The sequence below is a fragment of the Saccopteryx bilineata genome, chromosome 5 (assembly GCF_036850765.1).
Source record: "Saccopteryx bilineata isolate mSacBil1 chromosome 5, mSacBil1_pri_phased_curated, whole genome shotgun sequence".
Lineage (NCBI taxonomy): Eukaryota > Metazoa > Chordata > Mammalia > Chiroptera > Emballonuridae > Saccopteryx > Saccopteryx bilineata.
In genome coordinates this window covers 7,985,423-8,005,376 of record NC_089494.1, presented here as the reverse complement: position 1 = coordinate 8,005,376, position 19,954 = coordinate 7,985,423, and the positions used below count along the sequence as shown (strand labels likewise).

The following is a 19,954-nucleotide window of genomic DNA, read 5'->3' as shown; positions in this document are numbered from 1 at the left end:
AATGTGTTGAATAACCCATGATAAGGTGCCAAAGAACTAAAACTTAGTGTTGGCAACGCCATTTTAAAGAGGAAAAGTCAGGCTTCTTGCCCCGCCCTTTCTGTGGAGAATGGAGGGAGAAGGATGTGGGAGCTTCCTGGCTTACAAGAACAACTGGGTCATCTAGTCACAGTTTATAGTTCTCTGGAAGGATAAAGGTTATCTGAAAACTCCCTCTTCCCTTTCTTTAAGATCCTTTAGAAGACAATGTATACATTCCTTAATTAAGAATTCCTACACTGCCCTGGCCGGTTGGTTCAGTGGTAGAGCATTGGCCTGGCGTGCAGAAGTCCCAGGTTCGATTCCTGGCCAGGGCACATAGGAGAAGCGCCCATCTGCTTCTCCACCCCTCCCCCTCTCCTTCCTCTCTGTCTCTCTCTTCCCCTCCCTCAGCCGAGGCTCCATTGGAGCAAAGATGGCCGGCCGCTGGGGATGGCTCCTTGGCCTCTACCCCAGGCGCTAGAGTGGCTCTGGTCTCAACAGAGCGACGCCCCAGAGGGGCAGAGCATCGCCCCCTGGTGGGCAGAGCGTTGTCCCCTGGTGGGCGTGCCAGGTGGATCCCGGTCGGGCACATGCGGGAGTCTGTCTGACTGTCTCTCCCCGTTTCCAGCTTCAGAAAAAAAAAAAAAAAAAAAAAAAAGAATTCCTACACTGACTCATCCTCCCTCCCCTTCCGGAGTCCTGAGAGTGACATTCCTCTAGACCAGGGGCAGTCAACCTTTTTATGCCTACCGCCCACTTTTGTATCTCTGTCAGTAGTAAAATTTTCTAACCGCTCACCAGTTCCACAGTCATGGTGATTTATAAAGTAGGGAAGTAACTTTATAAAATTTATAAAGCAGGCCCTGGCTGGTTGGCTCAGCGGTAGAGCGTTGGCCTGGCGTGCGGGGGACCCAGGTTCGATTCCCGGCCAGGGCACATAGGAGAAGCGCCCATTTGCTTCTCCACCCCCCTCCCCTCCTTCCTCTCTCTCTCTTCCCCTCCCGCAGCCAAGGCTCCATTGGAGCAAAGATGGCCCAGGCGCTGGGGATGGCTCCTTGGCCTCTGCCCCAGGCGCTAGAGTGGCTCTGGTCGTGGCAGAGCGACGCCCTGGAAGGGCAGAGCATCGCTCCCTGGTGGGCAGAGCGTCGCCCCTGGTGGGCGTGCCGGGTGGATCCTGGTCGGGCGTATGCGGGAGTCTGTCTGACTGTCTCTCCCCGTTTCCAGCTTCAGAAAAAAAAAAAATTTATAAAGCAGAGTTACAGCAAGTTAAAGCATATAATAATAATTACTTACCAAGTACTTTATGTTGGATTTTTGCTAAGTTTGGCAGAATAAATCTTTATAAAACAACTTACTATAGTTAAATCTACCCTTTTATTTATACTTTGGTTGCTCTGCTACTGCCCACACCATGAAAGCTGGAATGCCCACTAGTGGGCGGGAGGGACCAGGTTGACTACCACTGCTCTAGACAAAGGGATCACGAGACCACTCCCCTTGTTTAAAAAAATCATCCCTTTTAAAATCCTTTATATGTATAGAAACTTGCAAACTGAACAAGTGGGGACTGGATTATTAGATTTCCTATCAAGCTAGCCCCAACACTTGCAGCAAAGGTATTTTCATTTGGCCTCTCTCCTTGTTCTGAGCTAACCATTTCGTTGTGAGGACAGGGATGGGTTCACGCCTGAGCTCAGAGGCTGCTCCCAGCCTGCGGGCCTCCCCCAGCGTGTCCTGCATGCAACACTTTAAATAAACACGTCCACAGGGTGGCAGTAGAGCCTCTTGTTCCTGGCAGCCGCTGAGCCTGGCGCTGGACCAGGGTGTAGGGAGCCAGTAAACCAAAGATGACAGGTCTGATATGACCTGAGACCCTGTGGGTGTCGAGTGCCAAAGCTGCTAGGGATTCCTGAGTGTCGTGTTCAGCAAAAGGAGTGGATCGTCAAAGGGGGTTGTAAAAAAGGAGACGGAGGGATGAGTGTGTGATAAAAATTATGAAATGTGACCGGCAGAATTTAGGTGGTTGTTTATTTCTTAGAAGAGTTTTATTTTTATTTTTATTTGTTTTTGTTTTTTTTCTGAAGTTGGAAATGGGGAGGCAGTCAGACAGACTCCCGCATGCGTCCGACTGGGATCCACCCGGCATGCCCACCAGGGGGGCGATGCTCTGCCCATCCGGGGCGTCGCTCTGTTGCGACCAAAGCCATTCTAGCATCTGAGGCAGAGGCCATGGAGCCATCCTCAGCGCCCAGGTCAACAACTCTGCTCCAATGGAGCCCTGGCTGCAGGAGGGGAAGAGAGAGACAGAGAGGAAGGAGAGGGGGAGGGGTGGAGAAGCAGATGGGCGCTTCTCCTGTGTGCCCTGGCTGGGAATCGAACCTGGTACTCCCTCACGCCAGGCCGACGCTCCACCACTGAACCAACCATCCTGGGCCTAGAAGAGTTTAAAATTTACAGAAAAATTACAAAGATAGTACAGAGAGTTCCCACAAACCACACCTGCTCCTTCTATTATTGACATCTTAAGTTAGTTCCATGTTTGTCATAATCAATGGACCCATAACTGATGAGCTATTAAAGGCTATACTTTATTCAGACTCCTTAGTTTTTCCTAATGTCCTTACACGTACAAGGAGCCCATCCAGGACCCAACACGACATCTAGTCTTTGTGTCCCCTCAGGCTCACCTGGCTGTGCAGCCTCAGACTTCCCGTGGTTTTTATGTCAGCTTGAGGCGTCCTGGTCAGGCAGACTGTAGGCTCTGTCCCGTGGCTGGCCGGTGTCCGGGGTTTTTCTCATGATTACCGCGAGACTGGGTTTGGGGAAGAAGACCGCACAGGTCAAGCACCATTGTCGTCACAGCACGTCGAGTGCGCCGCGTGCCTGTGGGTGTGGGCCGTAGTCCCCTCCCTGAGGAAGGTCTCGCTCGCTCGGGGCAGCCCACACGCCAGGAGCGGGGGCGAAGCTCCACCCCCTCGAGAGAGAGTCTCCACATCGATTACTAGGAATTTTCTGCATGGGAGGTTTGTCCCTTCTCTCCCATTATACCATTTTTCCCTGTGAAATTCTTTCAATTTTCTGTATGTTTAAAATGTTTTATAATAAAATGGTGGAAACAAAATAAGTGACCAACAATACAGCTTGGGGGAGACGGAGGATGTTTGCCCAACACATGTCACTAAATGCAAGGCGAAAGGAGGTTTCCAGGGTAGCCGGGGACCGAGCCACATGTCCGGTGTCTTCTCCAGAATTCACTCTGACTGCCCAGGGACCCCCGCGCCTGGATGTCCAATAGCCCCAGAAGTCCTGGGTCCAAACAGGAAGTCACGCCACCCGCCTGCCAGGGCCCCCAAGCGCAGGGCTCTGGTTGCTTACATCAACCGCCACGCCCTGTTCCTTGCCTGTCATTCACCCCCTGCTCCCATCCCGTCAGCTGCAAATACTGTTCAGTCCACCTGAAAACCCTTTAGTCTCAAGGTTGCAAGTCAAACCTGGGAACGGTGACAACAAGCCTTCTAAAATTACAACAAAGCTCGTTTCCCTTCTTAGGAAACACTTAGAAATTCAGTGGTGTGATGATGCAATACAGAGCAAGTATCGGTTATGGGTCTATGGCATTTTGTGTTAACTGGTAGGGATACATCTCCTAACTTGATCCATCGACATCTACCTTACCCATCCATGTCCAGAGATCCTCATTCTTTCAGGGTTCTTCGTTTACTGCCGGTAATCCCCATTAATACGGATGGGGTGATTGCCAAGTGCTTCACAAGAGCTGACTCACTTAATTGTCAGGACACTCAGATGCATGGGTCCTGTATTATCCTGAGTTCACAGATAAGGAAACAGGCACAGAGATGTTAAGCCACTCAACCAAGGCCACACAGCAGTAGATAGCAGAGCCAGAAGCGGACTTGGCAGGCAGCATCTCTGCTTTAATCCAACACTCTACATCGTCTTCCAAGTGCCAGCCTCCCTCCAACATTGTCAAGAGCCAATAATTGGAGCCCAGTGAGCAGCGGCAACAGGCTCTCAGAATCCTACCCACTCCGATCATCTGTTCACAGTCAACACCCAGGACAAGAGGCTGTTTGTCAACCTCCTCACAGGTTAGAAACAGAGTGTTTTACCTTCACAGGCCACATGGTGGAGGCCCATCACTGCTCAGAGTGACGGGGCAGGTCAGGAGGACGTCCACAAGCTGCCACCTTGAAGCTGGCTGGTGGACGCTTCACTGGTTGACATGGTGGCTATAATCGCATGTCCTGCACTGAATGCAGGCAGATGAGGCTTGAGACCAGAGTGCGGATTCTTCCAGGCTTGGCAGCAATCCCCGCAGGCCTGGCCCTCCCTCACGCCGCACAGGCCTGTCTGGATGTGGCGCAGAAGGGGTGCCTATGGCTGGGGGACCCCGGTGACCTTGGGGATGCTCAGGACACACTTCTGCAAGAGCCAGTAGCTGGCTGAGGATGGCGTCCCAGGGAGGGAGGGGTGGGGACATCTGCTAGCCCCAACACGTTCCTCTCCAATTCCCTGTGCATCTCAGAGTGGCAGAGTCTGAAGCTGGTGGACACAAGGAAACCTGGATGAACTAAACTCCCGCGAGGACCGAGACGTCTGCAGCTGAACAGGAAAGTGAGGCAGCTTCCATGGAGATGGTCCCTGGTCCGGGTAAAAGCAGTCCTGCCACAAACAGACTTTGCAAAGAAGGGGGGAAATTGGCCAGATATTAGAAAATAGAGTGGGTTTCTGGGACAGATGGGAGTTTGGAAGAGCCCCAAACACAAGAACAGACCACTTGGCTCAGAAATGTCCTCTGCCTAGTTTTGCCAAGAAAACAGCACTGGGGTAGAGGACGGTGAGTCCGAGGACCCCACACGTTCTTGTGGAGACGGACTCTGGGGCTCCACCAGAGCTGAATCCAAAGGTGCGTCATCATTGCCTGAAACTGAAGCCCACTGGCTCCCAGTTCAAATGATAATATCAAAGAGGTGGTGGCTCAGGAGGTGGGGGGTCAGGCTAACCACAGAAGACATGGTTGAATTAAAACTGCAAGCTCGTCAAAGCTCATCCTGTTCTGGGAGCAATCTGAAAGGTTACCCACACCAGATGAAGCAAAGAGCTATTGCTGCATGAACAACAACACTATGCTACCCATCCAAGTAAGATAAATACAAAGAGATCCACAGAGGAGGGCCTCAACTTGTTGAAATCACAAGGAGAAAATCTGGAAAGTAGCAAAGAGATAAAAACAGCCCGTCAGTAAGGGGAACAACCATACAATGAATGTTTGCAACCATGGAGGCCAGAAGCAGTGGAACGACATATGTATTCAGAGTACTAGAGAAAAAACAGCCAACCAAGAATTCTGTATCCAGAAGAACAACCCAACATGAAGGTAAAATAAAGGCATTTTCAAATAAATGAACATGGAGACTTTATTGTTAGCAGACCTGCCATAAAAGAAATACTATAAGAGCTCCTTAGGGTGAAAGGAAATGATACCAGAGTGCTACCTTAAACCCCCAGAAAGAAGTAGAGACTACCAGAGATGGTAAATATGTAAGTTGATATAACATATTTACATATGTATAAGTATAGTTTAAAAGACATAAGTTTGTATAAAGCAACACATATGATACTGTAGTGTCCTGTTTATAACAGAAAGAAAAAAAGAAAGGAAGAAAGATAGCTGGATAATTGATAGTTACATAGACAAATTATATCATATATATATATACACACACACACACACACACACACTATCTATGATAATAATAATGCAAAGGAGTGGAGGATAGAATTGAGCTATAGTAAAGTAAAATTTCTGTTTTATCAGAATTGAGTTAGTATCAATCCAAAAGTAAACTGTGATAAGAAGCATATTATAATGCCCAAAGCTACCACTAAGGAAAACAAAGCTTAAAATCTAATTTAAAAGCAACAAAAAGGCCCTGGCCGGTTGGCTCAGTGGTAGAGCGTTGGCCTGGCGTGCAGGAGTCCCGGGTTCAATTCCCGGCCAGGGCACACAGGAGAAGCGCCCATCTGCTTCTCCACCCCTCCCCCTCTCCTTCCTCTCTGTCTCTCTCCTCCCCTCCCGCAGCCAAGGCTCCATTGGAGCAAAGTTGGCCCGGGCACTGAGGATGGCTCTGTGGCCTCTGCCTCAGGCACTAGAGTGGCTCTGGTTGCAACAGAGCGACGCCCCAAATGGGCAGAGCATCGCCCCCTGGTGGGCAGAGCATCGCCCCCTGGTGGGCATGCTGGGTAGATCCCAGTCAGGCGCATGCAGGAGTCTGTCTGACTGCCTCCCCGTTTCCAACTTCAGAAAAATACAAAAAAAAAAAAAAAGCAACAAAATTATTAAGAAGATATTGTAAAAATATTAACTTCACACACACACACAAAAAGCAATAATGAGGAACAAAGGAACAAAAAGACAGGAAACAGAAAACAAGTAACAAAACGGCAAATATATATCCAAACATATTAATAATTATATTAAATGTGAATGGTCTAAATACCCCAGTCAAAAGGCTGGGTGAAAAAAGCAAGACCCACTAGACCAGGGGTTGGGAACCTTTTTGGCTGAGAGAGCCATGAACGCCACATATTTTAAAATGTAATTCCATGAGAGCCATACAACGACCCGTGTACGTTATGCATTATCCAATAAAAACTTGGTGTTGTCCCGGAGGACAGCTGTGATTGGCTCCAGCCACCCGCAACCATGAACATGAGTGGTAGGAAATGAATGGATTATAATACATGAGAATGTTTTATCTTTTTAACATTATTTTGATTAAAGATTTGTCTGCGCCCTGGCCGGTTGGCTCAGCGGTAGAGCGTCGGCCTAGTGTGCGGAGGACCCGGGTTCGATTCCCGGCCAGGGCACACAGGAGAAGCGTCCATTTGCTTCTCCACCCCTCTGCCGCGCTTTCCTCTCTGTCTCTCTCTTCCCCTCCCGCAGCCAAGGCTCCATTGGAGCAAAGATGGCCCGGGCGCTGGAGATGGCTCTGTGGCCTCTGCCTCAGGCGCTAGAGTGGCTCTGGTCGCAACATGGCGACGCCCCAGAGGGGGCAGAGCATCGCCCCCTGGTGGGCAGAGCGTCGCCCCTGGTGGGCGTGCTGGGTGGATCCCGGTCGGGCGCATGCAGGAGTCTGTCTGACTGTCTCTCCCCGTTTCCAGCTTCAGAAAAATGAAAAAAAAACAAAAAGATTTGTCTGCGAGCCAGATGCAGCCATCAAAAGAGCCACATCTGGATCGCAAGCCATAGCTTCCCGACCCCTGCGCTAGACTCTGCTTATAGGAGACCTGCCTTAGATTCAAAGACACAAATAGGTTGGAAGTAAAAAGATTGAGAAAGATACACCAAGCAAACAGGTAACATAAACTTACCATATAACTCACCAATTCCACTCCAAGGAACCTTCCAAGGAAAACTGAAAACATATGCCCACATAAAGCAATGCTCTTGAATGTTCATAAGAACATTATTCATAATAATGAAAACCTGGAAACAACCCAAGTGTGCAACAGCTAATGAATGTATAAACAAAATGTGATACAATGGAACGCCATTCAGTACTTAAAAGGAAAAAGCTACTGACACACACCACACACAACATGATGAATATGAAAAACAGTATTTGCAAAAGACACATTTGAGGCCCTGGCTGGTTGGCTCAGTGGTAGAGCGTCGGCCTGGCATGTAGAAGTCCCGGGTTTGATTCCCAACCAGGGCACACAGGAGAAGCGCCCATCTGCTTCTCCACCTCTCCCCCTCTCCTTCCTCTCTGTCTCTCTCTTCCCCTTCCGCAGCGAGGCTCCATTGGAGCAAGGATGGCCCAGGCGCTGGGGATGGCTCCTTGGCCTCTGCCCCAGGCGCTAGAGTGGCTCTGGTCGCAACAGAGGGGCAGAGCATCGCCCCCTGGTGGGCAGAGCGTCGCCCCCCTGGTGGGCGTGCCAGGTGGATCCCGGTCAGGCACATGCAGGAGTCTGTCTGACTGTCTCTCCCCATTTCCAGCTTCAGAAAAATACAAAAAAAAAAAAAAAAAAAAAGACACATTTGATAAAGTGCAATTATTCAAAATATACGAAGAACTCTTAAAACTCAACAGTCAGAAAGCAGACAACCCAAATTAAAAATGGGCCAAAGGCCTTAAGAGAAGAAGATATTTGGATGGCAAATAAACTTATAAAAATATGCTTCACATCATATGTCATCAGAGAAATACAAATGGAAAAAACAATGTGTTTCCCTATACACCTACTAGAATGACCATGTTTGTAGGGCTGTGAAAATGCTCTGCATGCTAACACAGTGATGGCTACATGTCATTACACATTTGTCCAAAATCATAGGATACACACCGCCAGCGATCCCTAACGTGAACTTCGGGTGACTGTGATGTGTCAGTGTAGGGTTATCACCTGGAAGGAATGGGCCACTCTGCTGGGGGTGTTGACAGTGCAGGAGGCTGGGAGGGTGGGGGGGAGGAGTATATGGGAAATCTCTGTCCCTTCCTCTCAATTTTACTGTGAATCTAAAGCTATTCTAAAAAAAATTAAATCTTAAAATAAAAACTGGATACCATTAATAAAGAGCTGGAAACCACCAACTCTTTCCTTGAGCTTAAAATAGAGGCTTTTAGAAAAGGACATTTTGCAAAGAAATCTAAACTTTCAGGACAAGTTGTGCTGATGGCTAGCATTACAAGAAACATCCAGTGTTGAGCAGATGCATCAAAGCGCCTCCAGTATCCAGTGCCTGCAGCTGGAGCAGCCTTCAGAATACAGCCGAAGGGAAAACCGCCTCCGACAGGACCAAAAGAGGCTGCGGGCGACCGCGGTGCCTCCGACGGGACCGGACCGGAAGAGGCTGCGGAGGACCGCGGTGCCTCCGACGGGACGGGAAGAGGCTGCGGGCGACCGCGGTGCCTCCGACGGGACCGGACCGGAAGAGGCTGCGGAGGACCGCGGTGCCTCCGACGGGACGGGAAGAGGCTGCGGGCGACCGCGGTGCCTCCGACGGGACGGAAAGAGGCTGCGGACGACCGCGGTGCCTCCGACGGGACCGAGAGAGGCTGCGGACCATCGCGGTGCCTCCGACGGGACGGAAAGAGGCTGCGGACGACCGCGGTGCCTCCGACGGGACGGAAAGAGGCTGCGGGCGACCGCGGTGCCTCCGACGGGACCGAAAGAGGCTGCGGGCGACCGCGGTGCCTCCGACGGGACCGAAAGAGGCTGCGGGCGACCGCGGTGCCTCCAACGGGATGGAAGAGGCTGCGGACGACCGTGGTGCCTCCGACGGGACGGAAAGAGGCTGCGGACGACCCCGGTGCGCTGCAGGGAGACAGGAAGCTGCTTTCACGAGAAGCAGAGGAGGGAAAGGGAGAGTGATGACTGTGTTAAACAAAAGGAAATGTTGTTAAATAAAAAATAAAAAACTAAAGAAAATCAGATCAAGCCTCCAGGTGACCGCTTGCTAAAGAGGAGTCATTGGTGGCCTTCCTGTGGGAATACCAACATGGATGAGGGAAGCTTGGGATGGGATGGGTTGCAACAAATGTACCAGAAAAAAGACTTCCTAGAAGATAAATCAAGGCTTTTGAAGAAACAAATTCATGTCCAATAAAAGGCTCTTTTTAAACACTTTAAAAGAAGTAAGTCCCTGGCCAGTTGGCTCAGTCAATTACAGCATCATCCCTAAACCCCGAGGTTGCAGGTTCGATCCCCAGTCAGGGCATGTATGGGAAGCAACCAATGAGTGCACAACTAAGTGCATCTCTGCTTTCTGTCTCTCTCTCTCTCAAATCTATCATTAAACAATAACATCAACATAAATTTAAAAAGAAATCGAATGCATATTTAATTACCTTTAGAAGAAGTAGTCGAAATACTGATACACAAAGTCTTCCAACTGAGAAAGTTTTCTCTCAAGTTAGAAAAACACGCAAAGGGAGAGGCAATAGCAGCGGCATCACTTCAGTCCTTCCAGAGTCACAGCAAGAGAAACACGTGTTCCCCAAGTATCCAATCCAGAGACGACATGACCTTTAACGTTCGGGGAGCATCTTTCCAAAGCAGATGGTCCAGACGCCTGCAGGGCACCAGCCAAACTGCTGTCAGGAAGAGAGCCGCGGGCTGTACGGGAGCCAGCTTATTCTCATGCGAGAGAAAGCTCATGAGAATGGGCTGAAAGAAGGCTTGATAACTTCAGAAAAGAAAATTCAGGCATCAAAAATGACGAAGAGGAGCCCTGGCTGGTTGGCTCAGCAGTAGAGCGTCGGCCTGGCGTGCAGAAGTCCCGGGTTCGATTCCCGGCCAGGTCACACAGGAGAGGCGCCCATCTGCTTCTCCACCCCTCCCCCTCTCCTTCCTCTCTGTCTCTCTCTTCCCCTCCCGCAGCCGAGGCTCCATTGGAGCAAAGATGGCCTGGACGCTGGGGATGGCTCCTTGGCCTCTGCCCCAGGCGCTAGAGTGGCTCTGGTCGCAACAGAGCAACGCCCTGAAGGGGCAGAGCATCGCCCCCTGGTGGGCAGAGCGTAGCCCCTGGTGGGCTTGCCGGGTGGATCCCAGTCCGGCGCATGCGGGAGTCTGTCTGACTGTCTCTTCCCGTTTCTAGCTTCAGAAAAATACCAAAAAAAAAAAATGACCAAGGAAGAATATTAATATTTCAGAAATTAGTTTTACATCCCGGATGTTCCAAATGGACACCTGCAGAGGCCGAGAGGACCGCTGGGGGGCGGCCGGATACAGTGCGGAGGAATGGCCAGCTAACTGGGTGAACGTTATCTCAGCCAGGGGACCAAAGTCAATGTCAACCGGGCGTCATGTTGATAAAATCTGATATAAGATGGGATTTTACCTCTGAGGTCTGCCTCCCCAAATCCTATGATCCCAACCTCATCATGGCAAAACCATCAGACAGATGCACTCAGGGGGACATCTTACAAACTATCTCAAAACTGCCAAGGTCATCAAATCCAGGGAAGTTTGAGAAACTGTCACAGTCAAGTGGAACCTAAGGAAAATGACAACCTAATGTCATGGTGAGATCCTGGAGCAGAAAGAACACATTCAGTAAAAACTAAGGGAATCTGAATAAAGTCTGGGTCTCCGTTCATAGTAATGTATCAATATTGATTCATTAATTATAATAAAAGTGCCACACAGATCAGGGAAATTGGGTGTGGGGGCATTCAGAAATTCTGTGTGCTCTCTTTGCAATTTTCCTGTCAATCTAAAATTGTTCTGAAAAATCTAGTTAATCTTTTTTAAAGTCATAAGGATATAAAAAATTTGAACATTATCAACCCACCTGTCATAACTGACAGCTACAGAACTTCAAACCCCAAACTGCAAAATGCAAATTGTTTCAAGGACACATGGAATGTTTGTCAAGATCAACTACATGCTGGACCATAAAGCGAGCCCCCACAAATCTGAAAGGAAAAGGACTGTAATTACATACAGTACGTTTTCTGACCACAATAGAAATCAATACATAAAGATCTCTGTCAAATCTCCAAATATTGAGGATCTACAGAACACGCTTCACAATAATCCATGTGTTAAGGAAGAAATCACAAAGGAAATAAAGCGTATTTTTAAATAAAAATTAAAACCTAACACATCAAACTTTATCCTGGGCCTTGGCTTCTCCACCTATGAAATATTCTTTGTGTGTGTGTGTGTGTGTGTGTGTGTGTGTGTGTGTGTGTGTGTGTGTCAGGGACAGATAGGAACAGAGAGACAGGGAGGGAGAGAGATGAGAAGCATCAATTCTTCGTTGCGACACCTTAGTTGTTCATTGATTGATTTCTCATATGTGCCTTGACCACGGACCTTCAGCAGACCGAATAACCCCTTGCTCAAGCTAGCAACTTTGGGTTCAAGCTGGTGAGCCTTGCTTAAACCAGATGAGCCTCTGCTCAAGCTGGAGACTTCAGGGTTTCAACCCTGGGTGCTCCGCGTCCCAGTCCAGTGCTCTATCCACTGTGTCACCGCCTGGTCAGGCTGAAATAGTCTTAGATGACCTCATCCAGTTCCATGACTTTAAATCCCACCTGTAAACTGTTGAATCCCAAATTGATTATCTCCAGCCCCACCTCCTCCCAGAACTTGCCTGTGAGGTGACACTGCTATCTGATGCCACCCAGTGCTGAAACGGCATCCCCAATCCTATACGCCTCAGAAAACTTCTGACTCCCCTCCCTTCAGTCTTCTCGTTTCACCACCATCCTCCCCGTTCCTCAGGCCGCGAACCTTTGGGTCACCTCCTTCCTTCCCACCCCCCACGCATCCAGTCCCTGCACCAGTTCTTCTGCCTCTACTCCGAACCGATCTGGACTCCATGTCTCTCCATATCCCAGAATATAAAGTCCCTCTGAAGACAGGGACCCTGCCCCTCCGTCTCTGTGTGTCTCCAGTGCCCGGCACAAAGCAAGTGCTCAATAAATCAATCTTGAGGTGGGTGGTGGGCTTGGAACCCTAAATTAGAAACCAGAAGGTTGCTTGCTAAGCATCCGATAGAGAGGGGCGGGGGTAGAGTGACGGTGGGGGCAGGGCAAGAGGCGGTGGGGCCTGTCAGCTGACTATGGAGAAACCGGAGGCCTTCTCCCTGACTCACCACGCCCACTCTGTTGTCTGGTTTGCACCTAACTTTATGTTTCCTTTCCTCCGCCTTGAATCACGTGCAAGTAGGCGATGCTTACTCAACATCGGCTGAGTGAATGAGTTTATAAAAGGCACCTGCTCCTTGCCCTTTGGGCTCTCGTTATGCCTCCTTCCCATTAACATGCCGTTTCTCACATCAGGTACAGCACGAGCAGTTAGGTCCCAGCTTTCTGGGGTGTCACCACACTACAGTCTCATGGCCCCAGGCCCGAGAAGGGTGCTCCTGAGCCTTCTAAACCCATATTTACAATATGTCTTACACTAAGTCGTTTATTTCAACCATGATACTTTTACTTTTTAAAAATTTCACCTCTAAGTGTCTTCATTGGCTAGGGATGCCATGACAAGTATCGCAGACTAGCTTATTTAAAGAGAACTCGATTTTCTCACAATTCTGGAGGCTGGAAGTCCAAGATCAACTCAGCAGGGTTGGTGCCTCCTAAGGCCTTGGCTTATAGATGGTGCTTTCTCCCTGTGTCTTCATATGGTCATCTCTCTGTCCATGTCTGTGTCTTAATCTCCTCTTCGTATAAGGACACCAGTCAGAGTGGATTAGGCCCCACCCCAATGACTTCATCTTAACTCAATTACTGTACCTCTTCAATGACCCAATCTCCACCTACAGGCATGTTCTGAGGTCATGGGTTGTGAGGACTTCGGTTATGAATGGCGGTGGGGTTTAGCCCCTCACACTATGTGTTATTAATTCCTAGACTTGCTTTTCTGTATTGACAATTACAGCAAAAATAAAATAAAATAAAAGTCCTTAAGTACAGCCCAAAAGACAGCTCAGGATCTAAAGAGAAATGCCTCCCACACACAAGCCAAAGCTGCCGACACTCCTATTCCCTAACGAGTACAGTCTGCTGGGCCGGCAGGCCCTGGGTCCTCCCTGTGGACAAAGAGGAATGTCACCTTCATCTTGTGGGTGAAACATAACTACACTGAGGAATACGAATAGGAAAGAACAGAGAGGCAACAGGATGCATGGGGTCCATTTTTTTTCCTGATCAAATCTCTACTTCTATAAAAAGTACAGACGCTGGATTTGACAAGAGGAGGTGATTGCTGGTACACTCACCTTCACACCCCGAGTCAGTCCTCCTCACTGGCCTCCCCACTTCAATGGCACCTCCACGGGGGTGGGGAGGTCCGTCCACCCCCACCTCTCCATTCCTGTGCTGTTTTCTTCAAAGCACTTGCCACTCTTGGAAATCATCACGTTTATTCCTGGGTTGAGTTTGTCTCCTTTCACTAGAGTGCAGGGCGCGAGGAACAGGTAGAACTGGTAACACACCCCCGTCAGTGGGGATCGAGTGGGTGAACGAGCAGCTGCTATGTGTTTAAGAGCGGATTTGGCTGTAGCGTGACTTTTTCATATCCATCCTCCAAACTGTACTTGGCTGGATCTAAAATGCTGAACATCTTTTGCCTTCCTTCACTGGAGGTGTTGACTCCAACAGCTTAGCAGGGGAGGGAAGTTCAGGGAGGTGATGTTAACATGGAATTAAAAATTAGCAGAACTGCAGCCAGGGAGTCGGCCTCCAGGGGGCGCCCCCTCACCACCAACCGTGGCTCCAAGTTCTTGGTCCCCAAACGTGCCTTTTTTTTTTTTTTTTTTTAATATTTTATTTATTGATTTTTTTAGAGAGAGAGGAGTGAGAGAGAGAGACAGAGAGAGAGAGAGAAGGAGGAGGAGCAGGAAGCTTCGACTCCCATATGTGCCTTGACCGGGCAAGCCCAAGGTTTCGAACCGGCGACCTCAGTGTTCCAGGTCGACGCTTTATCCCACTGCGCCACCACAGGTCAGGCCAAACGTGCCTCTTGCTCTATCCAGGTACCCCGGCTGCAGGAAGAGGGGCTCGGCCTGCGGTAGTGTCCCCAGGAAGAAATATGGAATTCCTAGGAATCTGTCTTACAACCTGCGCAAAGAAAGGCACAAAACTTTAACTGGGGGGTATAGAACTAAAAGCATAGAGAGACTCGCCATATTCCTGGACAGGAGTGCCGACCACCCCCCAAATTAAAGCAAATCCAATAAAAATCCCCACAGGTTTTTACAGGCAATTGGAAAAATCATTCTAAAATTTGTCTTGAGAAGGCAGTGCATTACACCTGTCAAGAGCTTTAAAAGTGATGACAGCCTGACCGGGCGGTGGCGCAGTGGATAGAGCATCAGACTGGGATGTGGAAGACCCAGGTTCGAGACCCTGAAGTTGCCAGCTTGAGCCCAAGGTCGCTAGCTTGAGCAAGGGGTTACTTGGTCTGCTGAAGGCCCGCGGTCAAGGCACGTATGAGAAAGCAATCAATGAACAAAAAAGGTGTTGCAATGCGCAATGAAAAACTAATGATTGATGCTTCTCATCTCTCCGTCCCTGTCTATCCCTCTCTCTGACTCTCTGTCTCTGTAAAAAAAAAAAAAGTGATGACAATTTCGATGTCTTGTATATAATAGTGCTAGGAGAAAATCTCGGTTAATATCTAAGTTTAAAGAGGAGAGAGTCTTTTTAAGTGTACAGGTGAGAAAGAAACCATAATGGAAAATTTGAGGGATTTATAGAGAGAGACAGTCCAGGAATGCAATAGTCAGGTGTCGAGATGGAAAAATACCAGTGAGTTCTGACGGACAAAGCTAATATTAATGCACAAAGGGTCTTCTCTGTTTTTATGATGATAAACACACAAACAGAAAAACTAGGGAAGGGTACAGGCAGGGCCTGATAGGGTAGGATCTGGAGGCGCCTGGCCAGGGCTTATTGTGAATGAATTTATTGTGGAGCTAAGTGTGAAGCTTACTCTGTAAATGGAATGAAATCAGTACCTTGAAAAGACACGTGTACTCCCATGGTCATTACAGCGTTATTCACAATAGCCAGCACATAAAACTAACCTAAGTGTCCGTTCACTGGCGGATGAATGGGTAGAGAAAATGTGGCATGCGCATATAAAATAGGGGATTATTCAGCCGTAAGAAAGAATAAAATCCTGCCATTTGTGACAACATGGATGAACCTGAAGGACATCGAACTAAGTGAAATAAACCAGAGAAAGACAGATACTGTATTATCTTATTTACATGTGAGATCTAAAGTAGTTGAACTCAGAAACAGAAGGTAGAATGGTGGTTTACCACAGGCTGGTGGATGGAGGCAATGAGATGTGGGTCGAAGGGTACACACTTTAAGTTACAAGATAAATGGTGTTCTGGGGAGCTGATAGAATTCCAAGGGTGGCGGCTATACCCTTGTCTGAGAACGTGGCATTTCCAGCCAGCCAGTCTACTGAATATCCAAAGCTTAATTATAACTGTAAGTCTCAAATAGCTAATGCTTTACATTGTAAATAAACCAGAGATCTTTGAAGAACAGCACTCAACCAGTTAATTTGAGAAGGAGGTAAGCACATGTAAAAGTTCACATTTGGGGTTGTACTTTATTTTATATATATATATATATATATATATATATATATATATATATATATATATATAGTTTTTTTCATTTTATTTAGATAATTAAATTTAACAGGGTGACATTGATCAATAAGAGTACATAGGTTTCAGGCAAACATCTCTATAGCATTTGAATTATTGATTATGTTGTGTACCCATCACCCAAACTCCAATCATTTTCCATCGCTGTACATTGGCCGCTCTTTACTCTCCTCTCCCCGCCTCCCTGGGGGTTGTAGTTTTAAAATGAACTGTTGTGGGGGTTGATTCCAGGAGGTCTTCCCACTGGGGACCATACCCTCTTCAACTTGGTTGATGGGGAGGGAGAGGAGTTGCCAGAGAGGGCGTGGCCAGCAACCCAAAGGTGTCCCAAGTAAGATATGGAATAAGAACTGGGTGGAGCCTGACCTGGGGTGGCGCAGTGGATAAAGCATCAACCTAGAATGCTGAGGTCACTGGTTCAAAAGCCTGGGCTTGTCTGCTCAAGGCACATATGAAAAGTAACCAATGGGCTCAACTGTAGAGCGTCAGCCCAGTGTGTGGAAGTCTTGGGTGTGATTCCCAGTCAGGGCACACAGAAGAAGTGCCATCTGCTTTTCCACCCCTCCCCTTTCTCTCTCTCTTTCTCTCTTTCTCTTCCTCTCCCACAGCCATGGCCTCACCTCAGGCTCTGAAATAGCTCAGTTGCTGAGCAATGGAGCAGCGCTCCAGATGAGCAGAGAATTGTCTGATTGGGGTGCATACAGGAGTCTGTCTCTCTGCCTCCCCGCCTCTAAGTAAAAGAAAAAGCAAAAAAAAAGGTAACCAACGAACAATTATGAGTTGATACTTCTCACTCCCTGCCCTCTGTAAAATCAATAAATAAAATTGTAAAAAGAAAAACAAACAAACAGTAACAGAAAAAAAAATGAGTGGAGCCCTGGCCAGTTAGCTCAGTTGGTAAGAGCATCTGAAATGCCAAGGTTTCAGGGTTCTATCCTGTCAGGGGACATATGGGAAGTGACCAATGAATGCACAACTAAGTATAACAACAAAGGAATGCTGCTCTCTCTTTTTCTCTCCCATCACCCCCTCTTCCTCTCTCTCTTTAAAATCAATTAAAAAAACAAAACAAAACAGGTAGAGGCCTGAGGGCAGAAGCCAGAGGCAGCTAGGATGAGTGTGAGGAGGGATAAAGAAATGGAGACCCAATTTTCTAGAATTTTGGCCAAGAAGAAAATAAAAACCTGACCAGGCAGTGGCGCAGTGGATAGAACGTCAGACTGGGGCGCGTAGGACCCAGGTTCGAAACCCTGAGGTAGCCAGCTTGAGCCTGGGCTCATCTGGTTTGAGCACTGGCTTGAGCAAGGGGTCACTCGCTCTGTGGTGCAAGTGACAAGGCAAGGCACATATGAGAAAGCAATGAATAAACAACTAAGGAGCCGCAACGAAGAATTGATGCTTCTCATCTCTCTCCCTTCCTGTCTGTCCCTAGCTGTCCCCCTTTGTGTCACAAAAAAAGAAAAAAAAAAAAAAGAAAAGAAAATGAGAGAACTAGGCTATCAAGTGGAGGGGACAAGGGGTCCAAGGATGTGTTTTGTTTCTTTCAAAATTAATCCAAGCATGTGTTGGAGCTGACAGGAAGGAAGGGAGGCCAAGTCTGGCCCCGAGGGCCGTGACGGGTTGGGAGGGGGACCGCCAAGGCATTAAGGTTATCTGAGATGGTGGGAGGAATGGAATCTTTATCAACAGGTGGGATAGGTCTGAGAGGAGAGCAAAGACAGACAGAGGCCTCTCCCAGCCGGAATGGCCAGGAAGGACCATGTAGCCCAGGGGGAGTCAACCTTTTCATACCTACCGCCCACTTTTGCGTCTCTGTTAGTAGTAAAATTTTCTAACCGCCCACCGGTTCCACAGTCATGGTGATTTATAAAGTAGGGAAGTAACTTTACTTTATAAAATTTATAAAGCAGAGTTACAGCAAGTTAAAATATATCATAATAATTACTTACCAAGTACTTTATGTCGGATTCTTGCTAAGTTTGGCAGAATAAATCTTTATAAAACAACTTACTATAGTTAAATCTATCTTTTTATTTATACTTTGGTTGCTCCGCTACTGCCCACCATGAAAGCTGGAGCGCCCACTAGTGGGCAGTAGGGACCAGATTCACTACCACTGACGTAGCTGGAGGGGTAGCTGCTGGTGGGCAGTGGGTCTGTGGGCATGAGGGTGTTTGTACAGGGCAGCTTCCCTGATGCTCTGCGAGAGGTGAGCTCAGCTGCCCAGGAGGCGAGGGCGGTCTGGGGAGGACAGGAGGAGGCCGTGGGACTGTGAACAGAGCTGAAGAGAGCAGTTCTCAAACTTAAGTGCACATCAGAATCCCCAAGGACTTGTTAAGTAAGACACAGAGCATGCCTGAGTTTCTGGAGAGGATTATTTGTCTTCTAATATCCGCTGGGGCCACTGGTCAGGGTCTTATTTTGAGAATGACTTGGAGAATGCAGCCACACGGCCCCAGGTTGTTGCTTAGCTTCGAGGGGCACCATTCACAGGGGACTGCCATGGACCAGCGTGGCTAGTAATTCCAGGTCCTGAGGGAAAACCATGCGGAATGAAGAAAATAGACTTAAAGAGAAAAAAGGATGAGATCCAGAGGCCTCTGCAAGCTGATGGCAAGACAGAACAAAACAGCCTCTGGTTTGCTTTATTATGTAGCCATATGCAAATAAGGAAGTCTCTGATACAAAGTCACACATCTGAGGCAAAAACAGGAATTCTCTAAAGGTATAAACAGGAATCCATTGAAGGTGTAAACAGGAATCCCCCCATCATGCATAACTGAAATCAACCAACATCTGAACAAACAAGGGGTGCGAGGAAGGGCATGTAAATTGCTTCCAGCAACTTAAGCAAGAAAGTGAAGTGGAGGGATGAGATGAGTGCAAATACTCAGCTTCTTAGCCAATATGGAGGTGATGGGGGAGGGAACTTAGCCTTTTGCTAAGCCTTGAACTGCAAAGGGCTCTGCCACTTGCAGTCTCCCACAGGGGGCTGCCGTGGGACTGCGCAGCAGCACTGGAGGGGGCACAGGGTTCCAAAGGGCATGATAGTGTCACCTTCCCCAGAGGCACCAGAGCCAGCCCTGGGACCAGGGAGGTGGGCAGGAGGAACTCAGTCACAAGGGTACAATGAAAGGACAGAAGGACAAACAGGATTACAGGGCTGGCAGTGGCTGAAATGTAGGGCAAGGGCACCCAGCCTAGCTCCCCCTCCCCCATCCTTCACGGCTCTCCTGTCCCTGTGACCCGTCTGCAACCTGTCTATCCTTCTAGCTCCCACCTATTTAGGGCATCTTCCGTGGAGACTTGGCTCCTCCTCCTGACCCCCAAGTTCACTCTGCTATTTTTCTTACCTGAACCCACAAAACTCAGTGTGTGATGTAAGCTTCCTGCCACCTCCAGAAGCCCCGTGGGTTATTGACCGGTTATACTGCATTCCACCAGCTCTCAGACTGGGTATTGTAAGACACACCATTGTGTGAGGTATAACGGGGAAAATCATTGCCAATTTTAATCGCAGAAAATCATTGCCAATTTTAATCTTATGGACTGTGCATTCTTTTCTTTTCTTTTTTTCTTTTCTTTTCTTCTTTTTAAGGAGAGAGAGTGGGAGGGAGGGCGAGAAGTATCCACTGGTGGCTCCACTTTCGTTTTGCATGGATTGCTTCTCATAAATTCCTTAACCACGGACCGACCTGGCTACTGACTCCAGGGTTCCAGGTTGACCCTGGGTCCACTGTGCCACCGCCAGTCAGGATGGAC

The 19,954-nt window shown here is 48.4% G+C and overlaps 1 non-coding gene across 1 annotated transcript; it reads left to right on the top strand.

The window, feature by feature from the left end:
- The first annotated feature begins 6,836 nt into the window (after window positions 1-6,836).
- Window positions 6,837-6,912, top strand: TRNAT-AGU (transfer RNA threonine (anticodon AGU)). The gene has a single exon. It is a non-coding gene; the product is annotated as a tRNA-Thr (tRNA).
- Window positions 6,913-19,954: the final 13,042 nt, after the last annotated feature.